The sequence below is a fragment of the Bactrocera dorsalis genome, chromosome 3, assembly GCF_023373825.1.
Source record: "Bactrocera dorsalis isolate Fly_Bdor chromosome 3, ASM2337382v1, whole genome shotgun sequence".
Taxonomy (NCBI): domain Eukaryota; kingdom Metazoa; phylum Arthropoda; class Insecta; order Diptera; family Tephritidae; genus Bactrocera; species Bactrocera dorsalis.
In genome coordinates this window covers 75906726-75928239 of record NC_064305.1, presented here as the reverse complement: position 1 = coordinate 75928239, position 21514 = coordinate 75906726, and the positions used below count along the sequence as shown (strand labels likewise).

The following is a 21514-nucleotide window of genomic DNA, read 5'->3' as shown; positions in this document are numbered from 1 at the left end:
TCAATTTTCACTATACTAAAGATCTAGAAGTTCATATCTTTAATAAGGGGAATCGAAATTATAAAGCTGTCTGTGGGTATCTTAATCAATTCCAAGGCGAATGGTATCAAAGAGGACCAGTGTGAATTGGGATTCTCATCGCCTTGGAGTTCAACCCAGAAACCTAACTATGTAATTATGAACAATATTTCAGGACATGCCCGAAACTTCACTAGAATATGTAATCGAAATAGATGTAAGCACTGACGGTGAACCATTGTCCTTCGAGAACTTACACGCACCACGTCAGAAGCATTCACAGCAAAATCAGCATCATAAACACTATATTGGTTAGGTTAAGTTAGATCGCAAGGTTCATCCTAAATCGTTGAATCATACTTGGACAGATCTTTGCGTTAGGCATAAACTTCTTAAAGTGGATTACTAGCGCCTCATAGTTCGATGAAGCATTTCGTGTTTACCACAAATTTATTTAGACGGTTATATCGATCACAGCAACGTAGCTTGGATCGCCAAAGGTACGTCCACTGAGATATCTATGAGTCTCAGTCTGATAAAAGACGGGGAATAAAGAAGAAAGAGTAAAGGTAATTTCACTTCGACTTCCTCTATACAGAGCGTCCGATAGAATATTTAGCCGCGTGTGTTCCTTCTGCACAGTGTCCTGGCAGAACATCTATTATTTTTACTAGATTGACTTTGCTAAAGTCCGACAGAAGACACTGCTCTGCCTCTCTCTTAACATCGATTCATCCGTCAAAAAGCTTAATTTCTTCCTTCTCCAATGGCTTCGCCCACCCCGCGAATACCTCGCAGGTATGTGAGCTGAGAAGGAACCATCAGGACAAGGTTCTGCATGTAGTGATCTATATTGGAAGGAAAGCAATCGAAACAGTGCACGATTTTAGTGTGTTTCTACATATACCCAGCTTCTCTAAGTCTAATAGCAGCCTTCGACGAAAGATATTGACTGCTACGTACACCTTAAGATTATCTATTTTTCAAGCGCTCTCGGTTTCTTTGACACTCAGTCCGGCACCAGAAAAAAATACAATTCATTCATTAAAATGGAAAACATTTTAGTCGCTTTCTTGACAGATAAGTAATAAATTAACACCTTTTCTGATTTCTTTTCAATCTAAATTTAATGCGTTGCCTTAATAATTTGCTCAACTTAAAATGTGAGTATTTATAAAAACTTCTTCCGGCAGCTAGTAGATAATATTATCACCTATATTCACTACTTGAAGTTTATTAATTGTATTCATTTAATTTATACTGAAAAACACACTGTTCTCATAATTTTTGTAATAATTCTTAAGAGACATTTCGATTAATTTTGCGCAAAAAAACGAAACATACAAAATAGAAACAGAGCTAGCAGCGAATAAATATGTTTATGCAATCATTTGTCGCTCGCTATTAAAATCTCAATTAATTTTCGGTCAACATTGCGTGCATTAATTGCGGCAATTAAAGTCGCAAGATTGGAAAATTTATGGTGCTAATTTAAGCGGCCGGCGGCTGGGCGTGCGCATAACCTGTTGACCTGGAATTAATACCATTGCGGCAGCACATAATTGCCAGACATAATTGCTGCAACTACTGGGAATATTACACAGCACTTTTATAGTAAAAACTTTGACAATTATATTTAATTGCATATCTCATATATATATAGTAAATTAAAGTTAATTTGTTTATTTACTTGCTGGTTTTGAATGTGCTGTTATTTTATTTTTTGAGTGAAGGAATTTTTGTCAATGAATACTACTTATGATCTGATTAGGTTATTATACATTTGACATAAAAATAATATTAAATGCAATCACGACCACGGAGTCATTGAAGGGTTACTGAAGAGTTTCGGAGAGTCTACTTTATCACGGACAGAAGTATTTTTAAGGGACAAAACCCGCAGTAAAGCTCGTGAAGTCATCGAAGATGATGAAGCCTAATGCGAGTCGTCCAGCCACCTCTTGAAAATCGTCGAGATTGCATCAGAAAGATTACAGAACATCTCGACATATCTTGTGGACCGACTCTGGATCTAGAGAGAGGGAGATATGAACGCATTTGTAAGAATTGTAATCGGCTCCCAAAACTTTAAACACGTTTTTCATAAAATGTTGTTTATAGAGTCGGTGCAAAAAAAATTTCAAAACGGTTCGACAGATCGACTTAGAATTTTCGCACGACCTCTATAGATGTATTCGTCAGGTGAGGATCATTAATAAGATCGCCTGCCGGTTTTCTTTTTTCTTTATTAGCAAATAGAAAAATTCAGATCTCGCCTCCAACTACTTGAAAACATATTTCGTTTTGTGGATAGTGTAGAAAATTTAATACTCTCCAACGGTTTTTTCGTAAGCCTAAAGACATAGCGATAGAAGTTGAACTATTTTAAAGCTGACTGTCACTCTGTGGGTTCGTGGAAGCTGTAACTCGATATCTCGATGAAGCTTGGTACTCGCGTTCCTTGAAAGAAAAAATTGTGAGTTGGTAGATGGGCCACTTCCGCGCCCACAAAAGCAATAAATTGAGATATAAAACTCTTATTTGGCATAGGGAATCTATGTGCTAAAGCACTTGTAGAATTTTTTTTTGAAAAATCCGTCTTCTAATAACTTTAATGTACATATCTTCTAAGCCACTCTAGCTTCAATAAATTCGCCTAGAGCAAATACTATAAGAAATACAGCCAGTGTGAAAATTAATGAAATTGGATGGTAACAACGCTCATTCCCATATAATGGTACTGTTGAAAACTTCTAAAAGAACAATAAATGGTATGAGAGCGATTTAAGCGAGTCGGTGTCAAAATTCGACGATGGGCCTGGCAGCGCCCACTTGTAGGCGAATCCGCATATCTCGAGATCTGGCCAATCGATTTCAACCAAGTTCGGTCATAACATTCTACTGACAGTCCTATATCACAGTAAATCTTTTATTGATAATATTATCACTGTGCATCAAAAATGCTTTGAATCCGGTCAATACTTCCCTTTAGCCCACATATACCTAATACGAAGATTTCCGAACTTCCGGGTGACTTTCTACGGCATATATCGGCCAATATGTGAGTTATATTAATAAAAAAATCCGTGTTTTTCTTATAACGGTGCATATGTGTGCTTAGAATGATTAAAATCGAGTGAAAACTCGTCCTAGACCCTATATAACTAACAAGTTTTATGTACCTTTAGGTACTTCTCTGACTTTAATCCTAACAAATTGCAAGAGTATGAAATGTTCAAATGTACCCAAATTTAGTCCTTCCTTACTTGTTCTTGCTTGCATTTATTTAGTAGAGACTTGAAATTAAATATGAACGAATTTTATAAATTTAATTTTCTTTCTCATAATAATCTCTGCATTTGTTACCTTACTACCCAAAACCAAACTAATTCAAGTCGCCAGACACAAATAGTAGAAGCAAAGCATAAATTCAAGAAGAAAGCAGTAAACTTGAAGAAAGCCCAAATAATTCTTATAAGTGTATGTAACTAACTAGCCCTGAGCTAGACTCAGCCAGTCAACTAAACGAATCTCAGGAGACATAATTAGTGCATGACGCCAAGATTGTTGTTTTTATTGTTTGTGTTGTTAGCATTTTTTTATTTTAGTTGTTATTGTTGCTGCTGCTGTTGGTTACTATTACCTGCCAGCTGTCAGATAGTAACTTTATTAATAAGCATTAATACATGACTTGGCTATTCTCAATGAATTGGTGTGTTGTGGCGACGATGGACGGGTAATGGAGGGGTGCATGAGTGTTGCGTTGTTGGCAAAATCACGGCACGTGCTGACGCTCACACCAGCCAATGCATGACATACTAGTATTATATATTTGTTGTATGTACGTATGTTTTTGTATATTTTTTCCTCTTCTTCTTTTGGTAGTTATATTCGTGTTCATAAGCAAATCTAGTCATTCGCTCTTAGATATATACATATATTATATATTTATGATATATGAATATATCTTCTATTGGCGTACCAGACAGTCCTCGAGCGATGCTATCGCTATCAATTTTGTGTTGCGTGCACACGAATGAGTAAAATTGATTGCAACAACTTTTGCTGCACAAGTGTGGCAAGTAAAATAAGTAAAAATATCATGTTTTTGTACAGAGATTACGGGCAACACACCACAACAACAAAAACAAGCGATTGCTGCATTTGATGTTAAAAGATGCCCCTCGTTGATGTTTGACTACATAAATATGAAAAAAAAATTGTTTTTTTTTTTTGGCAAAAATATTCAAATGGATGCAAATATTTTTGAGAAAGACAGCCATGATCGATCAATGTCGAATTGCAGTGAATGGAGGTGTTGCTACTGCCACAGCTTGTTTTTGTTTGGCGTTTTTCTGCGTAAAAAAGCTTACTGCATTTAAATGGCTGTCAGTGCGCAGGTGTGTTGACAGCTGTGGGCTTGTGTGCTGAACAGACACGACAAGTTGCAAAACTACATATCGTCACCTAAAATGCAAAACAACGTATCATCAAAAAAAAAAATTTTAATCGTTGTCAGATATAATAACCAATATATAACCATTTTATGACGTGTATGTGAGTATATGATAACCAATATATAACCACTTTATAACCAAAACTCAAATTTTGTTTCAATATTAGTGTATGCAATATATAACCACTTGATAACAAAACTCAAATTTTGTTTCAATTTACGTAAGTGTATGATAACCAATATATAAATGTATGATACCCGATATATAACCACTTTATAACCAAAACTCAAATTTTTTTCAATGTCAGTGGTTTCGTTCCTTCGCCTATAAACTTATGAAGTGATGTTACGATATTTTGCAATTTAGCTGACAATATATTGACTACAATATTTTTTGTTTCATTTATTTATTTTTCTCTCGGCTTTTTCTGAATTAAAATTTTTATTAAAATTTCCACTTAATTTTTGTCAATTTCGAAGCCGCCTGCAGCGACTGTGCACCGAAATAAACACTTATCAGCCTTGTTAATCGAAAAAATATTGCCGTTTTTATTAGCAGCAATTTGTTGCCACCAACACATCCATACAAACATACACGCATCGAGACAGAAGTGTCAAAAATGTTTTGTTAATTGACTAGGTGGTGGCTTTTCAGCGTCGCTCGCTGGTGTGTCACTTTTGACGCGTTTTGCATATTTCTGCAACTTTTCATATTTCGCCCGCTCGTTTTCTCGGCTTCTCATTAAGCGTACGAAACGCTTGCAAATCCATTTGTGGCAAGCTTATGACAGCCAAATGTTCTCAATGCATCACAATTGGTCCAATTGTATGATATCAGCATTTTTGAATGGCAAATCGCGTATGCATTGCATTCATATTTTTAGCATTTCGATTTGCCAATGTCACAATGCAGACAAGTAAAAATGTCAAAAAGTTTAATACTAATGTGTCAACATTCACTCAACCCAATAAATGGCAATTCATTTGCTTAAGAGTTTCGAGGGTCATTCGTGTGCCGCACAGTGTCGTGTCGGTGACCAAAAGTTATTAAATTTTCGGTTGAGAAACTAAAGGTAGGCCAATGAGCTACGCATAGACCAGTTTTGGTACTTTCGCGATACCAGAAGGAGTTTAGTTACTAGGTCCATGAGGAGTAGTCATCCTTTAGGATGCCTGCATTTGACGCGAGTTTCAACAGCCTCTCTAGCCTCACTATCGATATCTTCTAGTGTATCATACCGTGGTGACCCCAGATGCTTACAGCGTAGCCTTGCCAATGTGGGACAACTGCACAAGAGAATCCATTGATCATCTCGATCATGTACCTACAGTCTATTCTATTCAAGTAGCTCGTTCCGTATTGACAATGCATGGCTTTCCCAATGTTGATTACGTTATCGGGTGTTAGCCGTACACCATACGGTGATATCTCGTCCACTATTTCCTTGCCTCGATTGGCTTTTGACCTGGTAGAAGTGAATTTGCTTACTTCTGACAACATTTCCCTTTACTGCTCTGCTTTCCAAGACACTTCTGGCCGATATGCGATACGATGTTGCTACCTTGATTGCTGCTTGGTTGTCTACGTAACGTTGACTCTGGAACAGCAAGTTTAGTAGCACTTCAAGGGCCGTTGGAGTTATTCTTAAAGCTCCTGTTACTCACAGCGCAGCGAGCCTCTGAACCCTTTCCATTGGCTTCTGGTAGGTAGATTTCTGTACGCTTGTCCACCATAGTCCTGCACCACAAAGCAGAATTGGTCTTAAAATGGCTGTGTAGAACAGGTGCATGAGAGAACCCCTGGTTGTGTCGAGCATCTACTCACACCCATATAAAGCATTGCTAACCTTCCTTACTGTTTCTTCCACATTGTGCTTTCACAGTAGTTTGCTATCCAAGACTTTGCGATGCTAAATTCTGGCACTGGATTGAGAATGGTGGTCATAATACAGCTAATAGTCTGTAGATGGCTATGTCGTCCGCATATGCCACTATCTTAGCGGCTTTGCCGTTCAAGTTCTGTTTGAATTCAAATGTTAAATGTTTGGATTATTACAAACTGAAGCCCGATAATTATTTCTAACTGCAGGTTATGTGAGATCGTCACACTGTTATTCACTTATTAATTAGTTTATGACATAAATAATGGGGATATTTATTTATTACTAGCACTTTATGAGTAAAAACCAATAAATAAGTTAAATACTCAAATTAATTAAAAGCAATTTACGTATTTGTATTCAACAGATACCGAATGAATAAAAGCTTTAAATAGCGTGTTACATGAAGACTAAAACAACGTCAGTATATACAGACAGACAAACAAACAGACGGACATAGCTAAATCGTCTCAGCAGGTCACGCTGGTAAATTTAATACATTTAATAGTGCCTTCGATGTTTCTATTACAAACTCTTCAGGGTATACAAATTGCAAATATATATTTACATATTATAGAATAGAAATATATTACCTTAAATAACCAAATTCCCAACAAAAAGTTATTTATTGCTGTAAATATTGTATTAATGCGTCATGTAAGCGTCTCTAAAGATGTCTGATAAATGTTACTTAAACACGCTTAAGTGTAGGAAAAGCTGCTTCAACTCATGTACACATATTATTGTTTCAATTTCTAGAAGAGTTTAAAACTTGCTGTTGTATTTTTATTGAAACAGATTTAAATCCCTTTGTACATATATTATATAATCTTCCATTAGCAGAAACTAAAATAATCCCTTTCATAATAGACTTTGGAAATTTGATTTAAGCTTTAAGCGGATATGCAAACATACATACGAGTATACAAATCACTTTGATGGGATAAATTTGAAAATAATGCTCGAAGGCAACCAAAAGAGTTGACTCAGTATTATTAAATTGTATAGAAAAAGTAAAATCATAAAATTTAAAAAAGAAAGAATTTCTTTTAACGAATCGTTTTGCTGTTTTCCAGTTGTCTTAACTAATTGAAACAGCTTAAGTCGATTTATGGATTTACTTTCAATATTTGATTTCACTTTATTTTATAATTGAAATTTTTAATTCTAAAGTATTGCCAAGATAATAGAAGTAACAAAGAGCTAAGTAACTGAATATAACCGAACATTTTATACTTTTGTAAAATGCAAGGATTACAGAATTGGAAATACCTTCAGGGCATTCAATTATGTGGGAGAGTTTTCACCCAATTTTATTCATTCTAAATACAAAAAGCACTCAATATTGTAAGTCTCTTCATTTCCAAAATACCTTGCATTTCGTTTTACAAAACACTTTTTGTTCTCTTTATGCTCTGTTATGTCAAAATACCGGGAATCCCATCAATAACTCAATACACTTTACAACTGACTCGTGAACATAGTTGCATTCGACTTTTAACACTTTGCAGTAAACAGGTAATTAATTAATTGAAATCACTATTGAATTACGTGCAATTGACCTGCCCACTATGTTGTCAGGTAAAACAAGTGAACAAATTAATAACTGGCTTCACAACCCAACGACAAAATCGCGCGAATTACAAACTTTACAAACAAACACACTCCATATAATTTCAAACTGCCATATAGACTTTTAATTGCCGTCGGCAGTATTGAAAATAGTATATAAACATAATAATTTATGTGCATAAACACATCCGCTGGGTTGTGGCGCCCCAATCGTTCACACAAATTACATTCAGAGGCAATAAATTACAAGTCATGCCGACGGCCGGAATAACGTCGCAGCGAGTGGGCCAATGTGCAGCAAGGAAGGCGACGAAATATTCCAGCCAAGAGCAACTTAAACAAAGTAGTTACATCTGGTCAGCCGCAGGCGGGGAGGGATCAAAGGCGGGTGGTGCGAAATAGAGGTGGTCTACCGTTCGACATTATTGAGGCACTATTAACACACATTTGGCGTGATTGCAAAATCGATTAAAATTATTAGCGCAATTAAGCAGCCGCGGTGAGCGTTTCCGATGAATTTATATAGAAATGCGCAGCTGTTTAACGGTGACAGCCAAGTGCAGACAGGTCGGCATACAGCCTTTATGTTGATTGACTGCTTGCCACATACAGACATTCGGTAGCTTCTCATACTTTTGCGCCGTTCGTTCAATTGACGGTCCAAATTAAAACATCAATCTATTTAATTGTCATGCTAACTAGGTAAGTGATACTTTATCGAACGAGTTCGACATATAACAAAATGTTGATAAACACGTTTATATGTTTGACATCGGCTGTTGAAGTGTGACACTTTTTATTAGAGAGAAGTGACAATCAACAGCCAATCTCTCGCTCATACAGTGAGCAAATATAAATAAATTACTCTCGATAATTAGAAGAGTGGGTGTTCCCTTGATCTTTTTCGTTTTATTTTTTGGAAAATGTAGTCTCAGGTAGTCGAAATGTTTCCTTTTTAATTTTAAAACATATTTTCAATCAATAAATATGGATTTATTTTCACCAAATACATAAGATGTTACAAGATAATCTTACTGTGAAAGTTATGGGTGATTCAATTAGACGTACTTTTTTCAACAACGTAACTGTCAATGGTGACCGTGATATCGTTGTGATAACCGACCATTTGATGCCGGAAATTTAGGACGAAGAGCACCCAAACAAAGTAGAGTTGAAAGACGGCTCCACTTCTCACACATCGCATCAATCAATGCATGTATTGAGAGGACATTTCGGTAAGCAGATAATTTCACGTTTTGGATCGGTCGATTGGCCACTAAGATCGTGTGATATCACACCGTTAGACTTTTTCCTGTGGGAATATGTAAATATAAAATTTCACGCGGAGAAAACTACTCAGACAGTTTTGTAAATGCTTGACTCGGTATTGTTAAAACAAATTTATAGTTGTTCTTGCGATAAAGGCGGAAACCCAAGCCAGGTGGCTGAATCATAACGCAAAAATCTTTACGCAAAAATCATACGCATTTTTTTCGTCGATTCCGTGTCGGTTGTCATCCTGTTGTCCAAGATGATAAAAAGTGAATCCCTTACGAGAACGTCAAGAAAAAAGGTGATGTTCCGCAGGAAATTATTTACTCTGAACTGCTCTCTTACGGTCAAACTGTTAATTTGAATCTGTACTGTCAACAATTGGACCTTCTGAAGGGAGCAAGAGAATCTTATGAAAATCGACAGCCTCAGTTTTTTTTTATCAATAATGATGAGGTTTATATGGGAAAGATCTAAAAATTACTAAAAAAAAAGGTCTAGGAAATTTTACGATACTTTTAAGTAGGGTTAGGCATGTGGAAAATTTTTCATGAAAAGTATTTGAAAAGTAATTATTGTATTTATATACAGTATGAATAGAAGGCTTTAATGGGTTATTATCCACATTTTGTTTGCATGTATATCGAATGTTCTTACTATATATTCGAAGATGCTTTCCGAAAAGTTGGAGTTATTCCGACAAATAGTTTCGAAAATATGATCGTATTTTTAAGAATTTATTAACGATTACGCAGATCGAGTTCCAAATTTTTTAAGACGGTTTTGTTATTCAATAGTAATAATACATTTTTTCGGTTGTTGGTTTGGAAAAACCGTCTTGGCGTGATATTGTAGACATATTGCACGGACATTTAACCTCAAAAAAAAAATCATCTTGAATCCTATACAATGTGCCGGTCGGTCGAAAAAAGGCTCGTGTCCATTGGTCGAGAGAAATGTTTAATAAAATTCGATAGCGGTGCTTCGAAGCACGTCTATTAAATGGTGACAGGTGATGAATTGTGGATTTACACGTATGGCCCCATCCGGAATGCATGTTTCGGATATAGCTCAATCATAGTGGCAAAAGTGCTTCGGAAATCGGTTCAAAGCTATGCAAAAGTATAAAAAAAATAAAAGAATATTTTTAAAAGCAGTAAAGCGATTTTCGTTGATTAAAATTTGTTTTGTACTCTAATCACGAAAAATAAAAGGCAGCCCACGTACATATATGTCAAACTGCAGTGATCACAAGCCAGCAATAACAATTCCAGAAATTGATAATTGAAATAATGAATGAAATAAATTTTTAACGGCCAAGAGAATTTATTGCGAAACATGCCTAATTAATAATACCTCTTTCTTTGTTCAATTCAACGATAATAATATAACAAAAGAAAATGCACTTGTGTCGCATATGCAATTATTTTACACAACTTCGTCGATCTTACTTATTTTCATTTATTTTACAAATTGCATTTTACACATTGCAGATGCATAAACCATCATCAGAAATAATTGCCAGGTGACGCATGAATTGCCGCAGTCTATAATGGCAATCAAGTGGCCATCGTTATCCTTGCTACACAGAGCACACAAGCCTTAAAGAGCGATCTGGCGCGGATGCATTGCGAAATCCGACTGTAAAATAGCTGTAGATTGTGCATATGAAAATAAATATTTACGAGTATGCAACTCTGCTCAACGTCGCCAAGTTGTAATTGCCAATAACTGTGGTCAGAGGACGGAATGTGCGTGTGAGGCGCAGAGTGATGGAGCGGTATATTAGTAGTTGGCCAGCGCTTTAAAGATATTCGTCATATTCGAATGGATTACTTGTTTTCGATTTTCTGTTATTGCTTGTTTTCTTATCTCTGCACTAATCGTTTTATTTTGCTTACATTTTTCAAGATTTGCACAATTCGATTGCTTAAACTGCGAAAAATTTGTTTTGATCATTATCGGTGGCGTTGCAAAAATGTATGCGTATTTGCGCAATTTATTGGAAAAATGGTTTCAAGTTTGCTTGGCTTATAGACAGGTGTACATATGTACATGTATATATATATATAGGTGGGGTACACATCTGGAATTTTTAAAAATTGTCAGCAATAACTTTGTCAATTAATAATTAATATGTAGGCTTTTGTGTCTGCAGGCAGCTTGAAGATTTTAATTGCTCGTAAAATATTTATGATAAATTGCGGACTTTTTGGATAAACTAAATTCGAATTAATTCATAATTATAATATTTATAAGCAATGAGTACTATGTCTACAAAATTATGCTGGAAACTACATATAATGCGGAGTTACTGGAAATAAGCGGCAGTGAGCTTTTTCACGGAAGGAAAGGAAAAGCTTGGAGTGAGGATCTGCGAGCCTGAGATCTCAATCAACTATTGCCTCAGAATGCCAAACTACTCTAGTGTCGACAGCTTCTGTTAGTGAGCATTCATTTCGATAACAGAACCGCAATACAGGCTTTGAGATCATTGACAATGCGTTGAAAACTAGTCAAGGAGCATGCATGACCTCATTAGCAATAGATAATCTAGAGGCGTTAATTCGCATGATCTTGGCGGTCATTTGACTGGGGCATTTCCCGAAACTTCGGACAACATGGTGTCATATCGCACCATTTCTTGTCTCATTTCGAAATATATAAGACCTTATGTTACCGCCATACCACAATCAGCACCTAACGGTTAACTTTTGGGATGCAATTGCGTTCTTGAACCACACGATGATTTGACCCTCCCTAATAGCAACAATTTCTTTTGTTGACGAAGTCATTGAGCCAGAAATTTACCTCATTTAAGATTATCTTACGCAAGTCTGATAAAAACATGCCGCCACGAGCTGTGAAAGTCTCGTTATGCCTATTGGTAGATGTACTTCCATAATATATTTGTTTGGACACCTGGTTACAGCTGAATTGCCGAAACTGGTAACTCATCACAAGAAAGGGGACCCTTATATCCAATCTCATCAAAATAGAAACGAGTCTGTGGACTTCACGCGAGCTTAGCAGGCTTAGCAAGCTTTGGTCGGCTAAAGCATATAGTATGTTTGTGCGATTTTGACCCACAGCGGATCTAAGAGGTCTATTGAATTATTTGCCTTTAGCAAAGCTCATCTCGCCGCAACGGTAGGAGTTTTAACTGGGTACAGTCCTATTAGTACTCAAGTGGTGAGGATAAAGATTCTTGAGTATGCAAATTGTCTAAGTTACATGGGGAAGAGAAGGGTATCAACATCTAAACACTTTTTCCTACACTATCCAGCTCTCTCGCGGCTAAGGTTGAATTAACTTGGTTGATGTACTTTTTAGAAACTATGCGAATTTACTAGAATCGATATTAGATGCCTCAATAAATTTGTGACAGGCTCAAGACTTGGCTTTTTTCGATCAGTTGCGCAAAATATAAATTAATTTCGTAGTCTTATATCACCTTCTGAACAGTCTAGACTAATGTTATGAAGAGGCCAGATTTCATTGTTCGTTCGTTTGAATGGAAAAGATCCCGAAACTACTTGACGGATGTGAAAAATTACTTCAGCGTTAAGAAGCTGCTCTCTTTTTAAAGAATATAGGCTATACTAAAGGTCAAATGTTTAAAATCTTATTTAGAACTAAAGTGGAATCAAACTTTTACCAAATCACTTTATGTGCTCTTGAAAAGTTCCGGAATATCCGACGTTTTCGAAGCAAATTTTTTTCATCGATGAAGCCCATTTTTGGCTTAATGGCTATGTAAACAAACAGAATTGCCGCATTTGCGTCGAAAAACAACCTGAAGAGATTCACGAGCTGACATTTCAAACAGAAAAAAACGGTTTGGTGCGATTTTTGGGCTGGTGAAATCATCGGTCTATATTTCTTAAAAAAAAATGATGCCGTTGAGAATTCAACCATCAATGGCGATCGTTATCGCGCGACTATTTGATGCCTGAAATTGAAGCTCATGACCTCAGCGATATTTAGTTTCAAGAAGACCCACACAAAACATCATTCAATGGATTCATTGAGAGAACACTTAGGTGAGCAGATAGCAAAAAAAAAGAGCAGTGGCCAAAAAGATCGTGTCATATCACACAATTAGAAATTGAACTCAACGAATGTACCATCTGAGACGTAGCCACAGTCAACATTTAAAAAAATATTATTCAGGAAATAATTGCCAAAAAATGTTCTTTCGAATGATAATAAACATTTTCCATTTAATTTGAAATTCCTATGCTTTTTCTTTAAAAAGTAGGGAACCTCGAAAAGGATTGGCCTTTAGTATAAGGTTGGTGGAAAATTAAATGTCGATAGCTTCAAGATCAAAGAAGGGAATATTTTACAGTGAATACATGCCATAATAACTTTACTCCAGTTTAAGAAAATTTTAAAAGGTTTGAAAAATGCGGCGAAAGGCCATGCTTTACAAGATCATCAATTACAAGGGCCTTAACTTCAATTTTTATTAATAGTAGATAAAAATGAAGTTAGAAAGGAATAAAAAAATATATACTATATATATATAAAATAAATATACATATTTTCTGTTTTTACTGCATTTTTAATGGAAACGAAATAAATATAAGGAAGGGAAAATAAGTTTATAGGTATTGGAAGTAATCCACATACTTTTCCGCACAAACTTAAAAAGGGTAGTCAATTAAGCGAGACCAGCAAGCCAATATTCCCTGCGTGCTACTCTCACTCCGATGGGGAACACTTCATACGCACTTTTTAATGAACGTGGGTTTAACGGCAGGCATCAGATTTTGTGTGTAAATGCGTGACTATTTTCCGAAGACCAAGCCACTCTCCTCACATGATTAATAAGAGTTGCGGCAGACTTATTGAATGTAAAGCGTGCCACTTATTGACGTGGTCAGATAAAGTTTTTAATTGCGTTTTTTTTATATGTTTACACACTACTTAATTAATCAACTTGCACAGCCACTGGATCAATAGCAGCGCCGATGCTGGCAAGCACTTGAGTTATGGGTATAGGTAATGAGCATTTTTAATGGCTTTATGCTTGTGGAAGTGGTGTGGCTAGTGGTGTAAGGAGAAAAATATGTGCTTTTGTACATTGTATATATATATATGTATATATGTATAATAAGTATTAAATTGCACATAAAGTAAGACAATTTCAGTGCAGACGTGAGGCATTTTTACAATCTATAAGCAATAAATGCGTGGCAGTCATTAAAAATGCCTGTATAATAACCATATATGTATTTATGTGCACTTGTGTGGTCGTCACTCAGTTCCTGCATTGTAATTTTGTTTATTGCTTCCGACTTTGGTGATTTAATGCGCCGCGTGCTCCTAGGCGTATACGTGATATTATTAATTATCGAGCTTTTAACACCCACTTGCAAAATTCTTTATTGTTATTGTCTTTGCTATCTATGCTGGATATAAAGCATTATTTGAAAATTACAAAATATGTTTTAATAACACATTCATCAAAAGCGGTGGCCTCGTGTGCCCCCTGTAGGAACAGGAGAGGAAATCAGCTGCTTGCAGAGATTTATGCGAATTTTAACGCTGTTCCTCGGGCCCATTACTCACCATTAGCTGGCGGTTAGCTCTATGTGTGTATGTAAGCGTATTTGTATGCGCCCAAAAGCGTCAGCTACGCACGTATCGGCAATAAAATCTCTGCAATAACTCTGGATTTGTAAAGAATGTTGCGAGGGTAATTACAGCAGATCGCGGGCGCTGATAAGCCTACGTGTATTTTAAAATAAATGTTATATATCTACATAAATATGTATGCCATACAAGTTTGTGTGTATAAAGTCAACAGGCAATGTGAGGATACACCGATATTTATAGCAGTTTTGGCGCGTTTGCTGCAATTGGCGGCAGTTGGCAGTGACATAAATTGCATTTAATTTGCGCACGAGCAGATAACATGGAGCATTTCGCTTCTGCTGTCCTGAAAATATCACATATACATATATATAATAACATTATATAATTTTGCAATTTCGAAAGGTTTCGCCACAAACGTGCTTAATTGGATGCTCCAATTCTCAATTATATGTTTGTTAACCTCGTGCATGTAGAACAGTGAGCGAATTAACAAGCCCTTTTGATTTTCAGTGGTTTTTACTATTTATAGCCTTCTTTTTCTTCTTTACTAGCGTAGTCAATGTTTAAGCGTTTATATCCGAGTTAACAACAACACGCCTGTCTCTTCTTCTTTTCGCTATTTGCCACCAATTCAAGATACAAAGTGCAGCCAAGTCCTTTTCTACCTGATATCTCCAACGGAGTGGTGGTCTTCCTCTTCCACTGCTTCCACCGGCTGGTAGTGAACAGAAAACCTTCAAATTTGGAGTGGTCTCTTCGATTCGGACAACATGATCAAGCCAGCGTAGGCACTATCTCTTGGTGCGCTGAACTATGTTAATGTCGCCGTATGTCTCGTACAGCTCATCGTTCTACATAAATCTTATGTAGTTCTGCAGCTTGGATTATTTCTCCAGCAATAGATTGCGATTCTCCTTGCCTGAAACATCACTTGGTATCGAACGACTTGGAGAGATCCTTCCCGATACTGATGGAGCTTTTGATAATGCTCAAGTTACGTAGTCCTATTAGCTTTGCGGGGATATCGAGTTGAGGTATAGCGACATAGAGGCAGTTAATTTTTGTGCTGTCAAAAGCAGCTTTGAAATCGAGGAAGAGGTTGTGTGTGTCGACTCGTGATTGAGTTATTGATTTTCCATACCTAAAGCGACACTAATAAGTTCGACTCCATTTGTTGACGGTGAGCGTCAGTCTTTCACACACTAAGCTCGATAAGACCTTACCTGCGACCTTAACTTGCTAGTTGGCACAGAATTTGAGGATTGGGCAGAGCACATTTAGATTTCAATTGTAGGGGATTCTTTCATCCGACCATATCTTATCATCAGGGTTGCAAATTGTGCATTAAAATACGCTCCCTCAATTTAATTAAAATGTCTGTAAAATTTGCCGATATTTGCAATATAAGTGAACTGAAAGTTCGAAAATCTTTCTAATAGGTATATGGGGGCTAAAGAAATAATGGTTCCGATTCAACTAATTTTTCATAATATTTTTAGAGACGGATTCTCTACGAGTTCTATAATATATCTCACAGACTGACCGATATTTTCGATAAATCGCAATTGGTACGATACATGCATTAGTATTTGATTTGTTTACTGGAATACGAAAGAAGAATCAGATGGAATTTAAAATTGTGTTATAAAGGAAGTAGGCGTGTTTGTAGTCTGATTTCGTTTATTTTAGTACTGTAACATAAGAATGTCAAGGTAACATTATGTACCAAATTTGGCTGATATCGGTGGAGGAGATCTTGAGATATGGATTTTCACTGAAATGTGGGTGGTGCCACGGCCATCGTTCATGTTTAACCCGACTTTTTATTTTTATTCAAAGTGCTCTTGTATTTTTGGACAGTCGGAGATAAATTTGTTCCGATAGTATTTTGAAATATTCTGATCCAGTTTTGTTAGAATATCTCAATTTTATACTGCCGTTATGTTGAGCAATATTTCAGCAAATCTCTTTGCGATATCTGCCAAATACACAGATATAAAACGGGTAAAAAAGACCAGCGGAGAGGATAGTTACAGAGAGGATAACTATCTTAGGATAGAGAGGAAAGTTATCTACGCTCGATTTCATTTTCTCATCCACAAAATGATTTTAGATGGTCGCAAAATGAGTTAGCTCGATATAACTGTCACACATAAGGTATTAAGGAAACTTGTTCTTGAATATTTGGATATTCAAAGAGTGTGCACTGGCTATAATCGGCGAGCTCATATTCAACCAAAATTAACAAAGAAGTTATGATCCTGAGCTGCGCCTAGAGCTGTTCAACTACAGTTAATCTGAGATTTTTCTTCAATATGAGTTAAAGAATGAAGCAAGGTTCGATCATACCAATTTGAAGTCCTGTCTAGAGTCATTCCACTGAACTTCACGCGGTGAAAAAGTGTAGAAATGCACAACTGCACAGTTATTATGTATTTTGGGTTGAGTATAATGTAATTTTCTTCTACTATTGAACTATTGAAAAAGAAAAATCTTTAACAGCGATTATTATATTAGCGTTGTCAGAGCCTTTGAATTACGTAATCGCAATATAATATTTTCATGTTAATATGAATAACTTTTCAGGGCTAGCGACAACGAAAAAATTGTAAAGCTAAGTCTTTCATTTGCGCTGTATTTTCCGGTTCAAATCCCCAACCACATTTTTTTCTTGCAAAACTTAAGATAAAACTCTCTGGAAAAGAATTTAATATACTAGTCTAAGGCTTATTTGGTAGCAAAACACAAAATATATTGAAAAAATGGTGTCCAAGAGCTGGAAGAACAATTTTAAATATACTTAGCTGAATGGCTGTAGACCATCTGTCTAAAACCCCAAGCTAAATGCTACAAATCCATAAATTAGTTCATATTACCAATGCAATCATTGACACAAAATACGAAAAACTTGAAAAAGCCGAACGACAACGTATATTAATAACGTGTTAGGATTCTACAAAAATTTATATACTAAAATACCTACAAGTTTGTAGGTCACATAAAAAATATAAAACTAACCTGTACTCGTTCATTTTTACAACAAAACCATATCTTCCATTAGTGTTAATTTACATAAGTAGTTCATGTTCTGTTATCAGCTAGACTTCAATTAGACTTAACCTTGATTATGATTAGGTACCCTTGATTTACTACTTACTTGCCGTGAGATTTTTATTTTTGTATCAGAATAAACTATAAATAAATTTGCATATTACAAAATGTGCAATTTATTGGTAGGAAAATATTTTCTAAGCTAATTAGATGTTAATTGCCAAATTAACCAATTAAATTCTCGCGTTTTTAATTGCCAAACAATTTGTGGCGAAAAAGCATTCCAGTTTAGCACCAAACGTAAAATTCAAAAAACAATTCCATAGCATAAATATGTAAATAAATAAATGTATTTGTATGCCTGTGTGAATATGTGCATAAATTAAGAGAGTAACAGCAAGACACTCGTTGATTGACAAAAGTAACAAGACTGGCGTTGAAATACTCAAATATGACACGCACAAAAATGAAACTATTAAACCAGTTTCAAGTTTTTGCAATAAAAGTCTTGTGTGTTAAACTCACGTGATGCTGGCCATAACGAGTTAAATGGTAAACAAATGCATAAATGAATGAATGAATGAATGGTGAGTGATTTAAGTGGCGCACTACTAGAATTATATATATAACGGGTGATCCAAGTAGAGGTACTTTTTTCAATAGTATTTTTTTATCACGGCGACATTTGTTTTCAACAAGACGGCAGTACTTTCCACACATCGCATCAGTCAATGGATTTATAGACTTCAGTGAGCGAATAATTTCGCGTTTTGGGCCAGTCCATTGGCTATCGAGATCGTGTGATATCACATCGTTAAACTTTTTCCGTTACGGTTACGTAAAGTCCAAAGTCTATGCGAACAATCTCGCTTCGATTCAGGCAATGGAGCAACACATCACGCCTGTCATTCGTTAGTTATCAGTGTAAATGCTCGATCAAGTCATCGAAAATAGAACTCAACTCTGAGACGTAGCCGCTGCCAACATTTGAAATAGATAATTTCGAAAAAATAAATGCGAAAGAATGTTACTTCGAATGAAAATAAACATTCCCCGTGAAATTTGAAGTTTCTATGCTTTTTGATAAGTAGATAACCTCGAAATGGATCACCCTTTATATATATGCTAGTCTAGTTGGATCATATTTGGTGTGCGTAAGGCGTTTTTATACAAATAAATTTTCAGCAGGTGCGTTGCAAGGAGAGCGGTCAGCATGAAATACAGCGTGACTGCTCTATATTTGTTTGCAATATACGCCTAGTTAACTAATTGTCATTTGTCGAACTATCAGTCAGTTGTATAATTGTACATATCTACATACATACATACATATGTACGCATACCCGCAATTCACTCTCTGTCGCTTGCTTTGTGAGCAAAAACATCCGCTTAACGCGACAGTTGGTCGGATTTCTACTTTTCATACATGTATGTATGTAAATTTACTAGGGTGAGTCTGATGCGAAAATTTTGGTTATGTTCTCACTTTCGAAGTAGTGGCACGATTATATTTACTAATATTTGCTACTCGATGAATGGTTGAAAATTTACAGAAAAAGTCGAGATATTATTATTTTTGTGTTTTATTTTACTTTGATCTAGTGGTCCATAGAAAATTTCGACATCACTTGGCACTGGACACACGTTTTAAGTCACTAGTGAGATGACAGGGCTAAAAATCGTTATATTATAATATTATAAAAAGGTTATCTTTAATTTGGCCTCTTAGGCCTCATAATGCTAATGAGCAACCGCTACTTAATTAGGACTTTAATCCACTTAACTTAATTGCTTAATTATATTTCAATTTATCAACAGACATTATCTCAGCTATGACTTAATCCAGTTAAAGGCTTAATTAAGTCAATTATCTTTAATTGAATTCCATTTATTTTAATAAATAAAATAGTTATTTTAAATTTTCAGGTAAGGAAACTTTAATAGTATATAAATTGAGTTAAAATTAACGCTAAATTAATTGGGTTTCATTCAACATAACTACCAAATCGTGCATTTTAATTTTTCATCTAACATAACCCCAGTTGTGAGTCAATCAAGTTTAAGAATTTCTGATACTTAATTTAGTCAATTATTAAATTGTCAATATCAATGAATGTAGAGAATGAAATCAAGATTTAACTCTTCAATACTCAATTAGAATAAATACTTGATCATGGGAGCAGTTGTGGGCCTGTTGGCTGTTTAAAGAAAATTTGGTAATGAGAAGATCTATAACAACCAATTAGCCCCTTTTTTATATAACCTTAAAATTTATGTGTAAAATTCAAATAATCAATTTTTTAAATGTTTTTCCCTCGAACTTTTGGTCTGAAAAAGTGTTTTTGCGGGGACTTAGCCTTTATTACTTTAATATGAAGAAAACCTTACGAGTCGAAAATGGTGATTTTGGCTTCGAATACATACGAAGAACGTCCTGAGCGGCGGCCAAAAAAGTTTGAAAATGAGGAATTGGAAGCATATTTTTCCTAAACACAAAAAATCTCACGTATTCTTGGGAGCCACTCATGCAATCATTTTAAAACATTTAAAAACAGCTCCATGAGACTTTGAAAAAAGATTTTGAAAGTCACAAATGCTGCTTGAACACTATAAAAGTAAGTTGCTTTTGCATCAAATGGTGACTGGGGTTAAATATGGATAAAAAAAACTCTAAATGCAAAAAATAATATATGAAACCTGGCCAACAGGCCAAATCAAAAAACAAAACCGAATGTCCATGATGACGTAATGCTCTGTATTTGGAGGGACCAGAAGAACGTGTTGTATTATGACGTTCTAAACTCGGATGAAAACATTAATGGGAAGCACGGGCGGCAACAACTCACCAAACTGAAGCGAGAAACTGGCGTACCCTTATCGCGCAGACCTTGCCTTACAGTTAACACCAGTACAGGAGTCAAAAATTGGGTTGATTCATTCTTTTCGGCCAAGCCGGCGTAGTTCTTTGGAGGTAGAATCCGTAAATTGCTGGAAGTTTGTTGTAGACCTAATAAGTTTATTTAGATGGTTTGAGAATGTGATCGGAATCGGTGGTTATAATTGCGTTATTCGGAATTATGAAAGTACAAAAACAAAATACACTATCTTCAGAAGAATCTCTCGCTTCGATTCAGCTTTTATATCCTCAATTGAGTCAAAACGGTGTCCTCGGAGTGGTCATACGAATTTGCTGAATAGCCAGAAGTTACACGAAGGTAAATCAGGCGAATGCGGTGGTTGCGGCACGATATTAGTTGAAAATCTGGCGAAATTATCACAAATAAAAAATGAAGTATGAGATGATGCATTATCACACTTTTTTGTTCAATAAATTCAGACATAGTAAAAATCTAAGAAATCAAATCCTAAAAAATATTTTGACGTGAAATTTAGTATAGATGTCACTAACAGTACTACCAACTTGCAGAAAAAAACAATTTATCTATCGAAAAACTCGCGCAGTATGAATTAAAAATTCACCTTTCAATTTGATCACAGAGGTATAGTATTCTAGTAGTATTCTCCCCTGCATAGGGTTGTGCGCTGGGTTTGGGACCCGCCACGTAAAAAACACCAACAGCCTGCTGTTGTTGACTCGGCTATAATCGCGAGTAGATATAGTATTCTAGTTTATTTTTTGTAATTTCTATAATGTTTTTTA

At 35.7% G+C, this 21514-nt stretch overlaps 1 protein-coding gene across 3 annotated transcripts in view; it reads right to left on the bottom strand.

Moving 5' to 3' along the window:
• LOC105229117 (G-protein coupled receptor dmsr-1) overlaps nucleotides 1-21514 on the bottom strand; it is a 283338-nt gene that overhangs the window by 37493 nt on the left and 224331 nt on the right. The gene's annotated exons all lie outside the window — the stretch shown is intronic.